Here is a 6,000-nt window from a genome sequence, read left to right as displayed (position 1 = left end):
GGCCCTGGGTTCGATCCCCAGCGCCAAAAAAAAAAAAAAATTCCTTAATATCAAATGCCCAATTAATAAACAGACTTCTCCAATTATTTCAAATAAATTTCACAGTTAGCTATAAACAAATCAGGTTCAGATTAGGAGCATCCGTTACATTGGAGTAGTGCATCTTAAGTCCTCTTCCCTCTTCTTTTCCTTACTGGCTGACAAAGTTCTTCACACTGTGCGGTTTCCCAGCCTGTGTTTGTTTTCTTGCGGTGCCTGGGCTGACTAGGTCCTCAAGCACGCGAGGCACCACTGTACCACTGAGCCGCAACCCCAGCGGTAAAATTCTTCTTTTAACAGACAGAATTACAATATTTATACTTAAAGTGATTTCGAGTTTTAATACATCAGCTTTTCAGTATTTTTCAAGTACTTTGACACTGTAAGAAAAAGAAACCACTGAAACACAAAAGCAAGCCATGGAATGCACCACCTCTTCCCCTCAGGCCCTCCACGATTAAGAATCTCCCCCAGAAACACTCCTGATCCATAAAAAATAGTTCAGCATGCCACATGGTGATGAACAGTCGGAGCCTCATAAGGGACACTTGTGGAAAGTCCAGTCCTGCTAATAGTGCCTGAGAAAGTGAAGCATATGGCGGAGCTTCCTCCTGAGTCCTTGGGGCTGTAGGCAGGAGGCTTTGCCCTCACTCCTCCTCACCTTCTGATCACACCCACCTCAGTCAACCCAAAGCAGCACTGGCATCTCCAAGGGTAGGCTCCAGGGAGGAAACTCTGGTCCTCATAGTCTACGATGGCCAGATATCCCCAAGTTGGTCCTGTGAGAAGAAAGTCACTGTGGACACAGAAACCCACACACAGAATGTGGGTGCTTCTGGGAGTCAGAGAAAGTGGTTCTGAGCAGCCTCTGCTGGCCACTCTGGGCGGTGCAGGACTCTCCTCGTCCAACTCTGAAATTCATCCTTCTCATTATTTCAGGCCATGATTTTGGAAATCAAACAGAAATAGAATCCACCATCCCAGGCCTTGATATGAATGAATAGGATAGCAAGAAGCAAAGTGCCGGCCAACTGACAGGTTCTCTGATCTGTGTATCAGCAATGTAGAGCAAGCAGTGGGGTTTACAAACTGGAAAAAGAGATTTTTAAAAAGCATAACCATTTACAATACCACCTTCCAAAATATTGAAATCCTTAAATATAAATCTCCTTCCCTTCTTTTCTGGTACTGGGGATTGCGCCCATGTGCGCTCTATCATTGAGCCATATTACAACACTTTTATCTTATTTTTTATTTTGAGTCATGGTCTCACTAAGTTGCCAAGTTCTGCCTCAAACTGGCAATCCTCCTGGCTCAGCTTCCCAAGTTGCTATATCTAGTCTGTGAAAATAATATTAAGGGAACAAAAAAATAAGACGCAGATGGAGAAATATGTATACTTGTATTGACTAGATAACATCATCCTAGAGATCCTGAAGAACACCACCCACCAAGGCTGCCCTGTGCTCCATCACTAGGAGAATCTCACCAGGCCGGCACCACCCTGCACACCGCTCACAATCAGTGTTTACAAAGGCCCCTTACAATAAGAGCCTGAGGCCAGAGAAGAGAAAGGGGGGAGCAGGGAGGGGACGAGGTAGGCAGGAGGTGGTGACGGCAGATCTCAGCGTGTGCACAACCGACGCACCGGTAAACCATGTGGAAGGGGAAGAAGGGTCCGAACCCTTCACTAGAGGATGGGCTTTTTAAAAGTAGGCAGAAATCACCTTAGATCTTCCTAAGACTTCGTACCTAAAGGAGCACCACCATGCTTCCCTGCAGGGAGATCTCGTTGCTCCCAATCTGTTCTCCATATCAGAACGAAATAAAACCACCCCTTTTCTCTCCATGTGAAAAGACCACGCCTCGATGAACCGGTGTCCTGTTATCCGCTGAGGAAGATGGAGCCCTGACTCTTGACAGACAACGCCCACGCCTGCCTTCTGCTGTCCCCGACACAGCAGGACAGCTGAAGCTGGCATGAGTGCCCTGTCTCCCTCCCTCTTCGTGGTTTTCCTTAGGGTTCATTTTCTTTGCTTAATTTTCCTCAGAAAAAATCCATTCTCACATTCCATGCTATGCTCGGGTCTCTGCTCAGCGCGGCCGCTCCCTCTGCGGCTATCTTCACCATGGACGTCCTCCTGCGGCCAGCCCTCCCCTGGCCCCGCTGCACGGCCCCCTGCCTCAGCTCAGGCCGCGGCCGCGAGAGTGGCTCCTGCCCCAAGGAGCCTCGGTGCTCCCCTGGGCTTCTCAACAGAGGCCCCCGGGGTCCAGCCTCAGCCCCGGCTCCAGCTCCCAGGCGGGGTGGGCAGGCTCCGCTCCCCCTCCTCGGGTGGGCCAAGGGTCCTGGGGTGCAGTTTGTCAGGTGGTATTGCCCCAAGGGGGTGCTTGGGAAACTGTTGTAGAACTTGACTGCAGGGCACTGGAGCAGTCCACAGACCTGGGCCCAGGGAAGCAGCTGCAAGCAGCCGTGAGTGACAGGACCCTGGATTAACTACCACTCGAAGGGACCAGATAACATGGCCACAGCTCTCGCCCTCACTCTGCCTGGACGTACAGCAGATGAGTGGGGTGGTAGGTTGGATGGACATGGCTGCAGGGAGGCGCCCGGCCAGGTTCCCAGGGGCCCCATCCTTCCAGAGCCAGGCCACTCCTGCTGGCCACACGCCAGCTCCGCCCCTCCAGCAGGGGTCTTCCTCTGCCCTGAGGTCCCTGAACCTGCTCTTGGCTGCCAGCCCAGGCCACAGCCCCTCTATCAGGGAGGACGAGGTGCGACCAGGGGTCTGGGCTGGGCAGTGTGTGTGGCACCATGGCTGCCCCTGCTTGTGCCCCTTGATTCTGTGTCCCTCAGTATCCTCTGGGAGTTGACCCAGAGGTCAACTTCAAGCTCAAGTCCTTTATATAAGATGGCTTAAAATTTGCACGTAATGTACTGTTCAGCCCCAGGGCTGCAAGCACCCCAAGATACTGAAGGCCGATCGCAGAGAAAAACCCTGGAGGACTCAGTGGGAAGGGTGTGGACACTCCTCCTCTCTTGCTCCACAGGGCCAGGCCGGGTGGGACAGGGTGCAGGGCCACTGTGCTGGTGGAGTTCTTGAGAGGCTGTACCACTGAGGTCGCTCTGCTTTGGTCCTCACCTGAAGACTGGAGAGGGCACGGGGCCAGCCCCCTCTCTGCTTCCTTCCGTATGTTCTTTAGAGTCCTTCTTGTCTCACTGCCCAGAGCAGCGCGCATTCCTGGGCACTGCTCAGTGCCTAACTCAGAACGCAGATGTGTCTGCCCTGTGCTCAGTCATCTCCAGATCACTCGCGCCTGACTAACACGTACATGACCCTCAAGCGGCACAGGAGGACAACCCAGCACAGGCTCAGTACAGGCATGGTGTCCAAGTCTTTTCCATCCTCGGCTGGATTTGGAAACTGTGCTCATGAAGGGCTGACTTACTGCAAAATTTTTCAAACAAATTCTTAAAAATTGTTTATTAATGAAAAAAAAAAAAAAAAAAAAAAAAAAAAAAAAAAAAACAACCCTTTCACCTCTACCCAAGATAAAGGAGTAGGGAACGAGTCTAAATCCACCTGCACCTGGAGACTCTGGAGGCTGAGTGCAAGTTCAAAGGACAAGTGCCTGAAGCTGTGAGTCCAGAGGCAGGAGAGGCTGTCCTGCTCCAGAGACGTCAGAGCCCCCTTTTCTGGGCCTTCATGCTCTGCTGGGGCCCCACTCACCAAGGGCAGCTCATCCCCACCCAGCCCAACTTGCACGCCAGTCTGCTCTGGAAGCACCTTCAGACACACCCCAGAGAGATGCTTTTGGTAAAGCACTACCCTCTGGAAAGTCTTTAATCCAGTCAAGTTGACCCCTAAATAACTTGTCCCAAAAGGAAACACAGAGCTAAAAGAAACACCCCTCCCATCTCAACCCCGCCCCCGCCTCTCCCCCGAAAAGAGAAAAGAGCAGAGCTCGAGGGACTGGTGAGCTTGTGTTAGAGTTCCCGCAGCAAGGGCAAAGGAGCGCAAGGAGGCAGCCGCTGATGGATAGGAGCCCATGCCAGCACCGTCAGCCCTCATCCTAAGCAAGCCGAGTGCAGTCAGCAAAGAAGGGAAGCTCCTTACAGCCCTGAACCGGACCTCAAATGTCCCCCCAAGGCCACATGCTGAAGACTGGTCCCCAGGGGGCACTGCTGGGAGGCGGTGGAGCCATCCACAGGTGGGGCCTAGAGGGAGGAGGCAGCTCAGGGGCACCCTTGAAGGGGTTCTGGAGCCCCAGCCCCTTCTCTCCCTCTCTGTTGGCTTCCTGGCCCTGTGAGGTGAGCAGCTCCCACCTTGTTTCATCTCTCTGAAAGCAACCAGGCTCAGCGACCACAAAACCCTGAGCCAAAAACAACCTTTCCTCCTTTTGAGTTTCTTATTGCAGGCATTTTGTCACAATGATGCAAAGCTGACCAACAGAGGGCAGTGGAAAATGGCTTATGTTCAGAACCACACATGGGTGTCAGCGGTCTTCACCAGGAGCAGTGCAAGCAGGACGTCGGAGCAGCTGCAAACAGAATTCCATGCTGACAACGTCTTTCAACACAGGGTGAGGGAAGGGCACTTCGCTGCATGCGGAAGCTGACATCCCTCATCACTAGCAGACCTTCTCTGCAAACAATGCTCGAGGATGTCCTTCAGGAACAGAAAGGTAAAAAGCACGGGAAGCCACAAAACTTTCTTCATGACGTTAGATTTCTTTAAATGACAACAATTCAAACAAGCCATTTCTATGTATTTGAGGTTTATAATCTACGCGTGTAAAAGGTTTATAATCTACGCGTGTAAAACGTGCCGCTACAGTAGCATAAAGCCAGGAGGGGCAAATGGCAGCAGACAGCGGTTGGATGCATGCTGAGTGTGAAGTGGGAGGATGTCGCCAGAGGCAGAGTGGGCCAGTTAAAGAACCCTGAGACACCACTGAAACCACAAACAAAGGAGATCAAACGGCAGCAGACAGACCTCAGTCCAAGGTAGGGAAAGGGAAAGGGAGCAGGGAGCTCTGACAGAGAGCAACAGCAGGAGCCATTACGCCTCGGGAGGTTGCCCTGGACCTCAGCGTGGCCGCACCCCAGAGCCAGGACGCCGTGCCAGTGGCTGTGTCCAAGGACACTCGCTGGGCTGGGTGGGCCTGTGGGAGGAGGCTGTGTGTCCCTGCCCTCTGTTTAAGCCACATGGCCCGCTTTTTCCATGTTAGCTTGGGCACCTGCGCTGCTGTGCAGCCGTCCCAGTCGATCTGGAGCTGGGCTCCCTCCTGGCAGCTGTCAGGGCCAGTGATGTCCACACCAACTGGACCTGACTGAGCACCTTCCGCTCTGGTCTTCCATCCACACTGGGTCTGGCTCTGGATTGAGACAAGGAGAACCCATTCACAAGCAGAGCTGCTTCTGACCCGCACTCACACTGTCCCCAGTGGTGCCTGGGCTGCACCAACAGACGCCACAGTTTTCATTTATGAGTTCGTGAGTTCTCAGGAAACACCTCCCCTCGCCTCATGAGGTCTGGACTGAGGCTGGGCATGGTGAGGGGGCAGCTGGCATGGCTGTTGGGCTCACTCACTCTTCCCCTGTGCTGCTGCATGCAGCCAGCACTGAGGGACATGCAGGATGCTGAGGGGGCACTGGCCAGGTGGGCAGTGGTGGCCACTCCTAATGTGCTCCTCCTCCCAAGTTGTCACAGCACACGTCAGGGGACAGTGCTGGGGCCTCGCTCACCCGGAGTCACTTCCTGAAGCTCCCTGACCCTCCCCTCGCGGGGCTGGTAGCCACAGCAGCCGGTTCACTCCACTGTGCGTGTCTCCTCTGAGCCTCGCCAGCCAGGCCAACGGCGTGCCACAGTCACAGCCCTGAGCGCAGAGGAGGCCCCGGGGACCTGACAGCAGCCAGCAGGGTCCTTTGGTCAGCTGCGACTGACCTAGGCCAGATGCAGCTCC

The sequence above is a fragment of the Sciurus vulgaris genome, assembly GCF_902686455.1.
Source record: "Sciurus vulgaris genome assembly, chromosome: 6".
NCBI lineage: Eukaryota > Metazoa > Chordata > Mammalia > Rodentia > Sciuridae > Sciurus > Sciurus vulgaris.
This window is presented reverse-complemented; position numbering follows the sequence as displayed.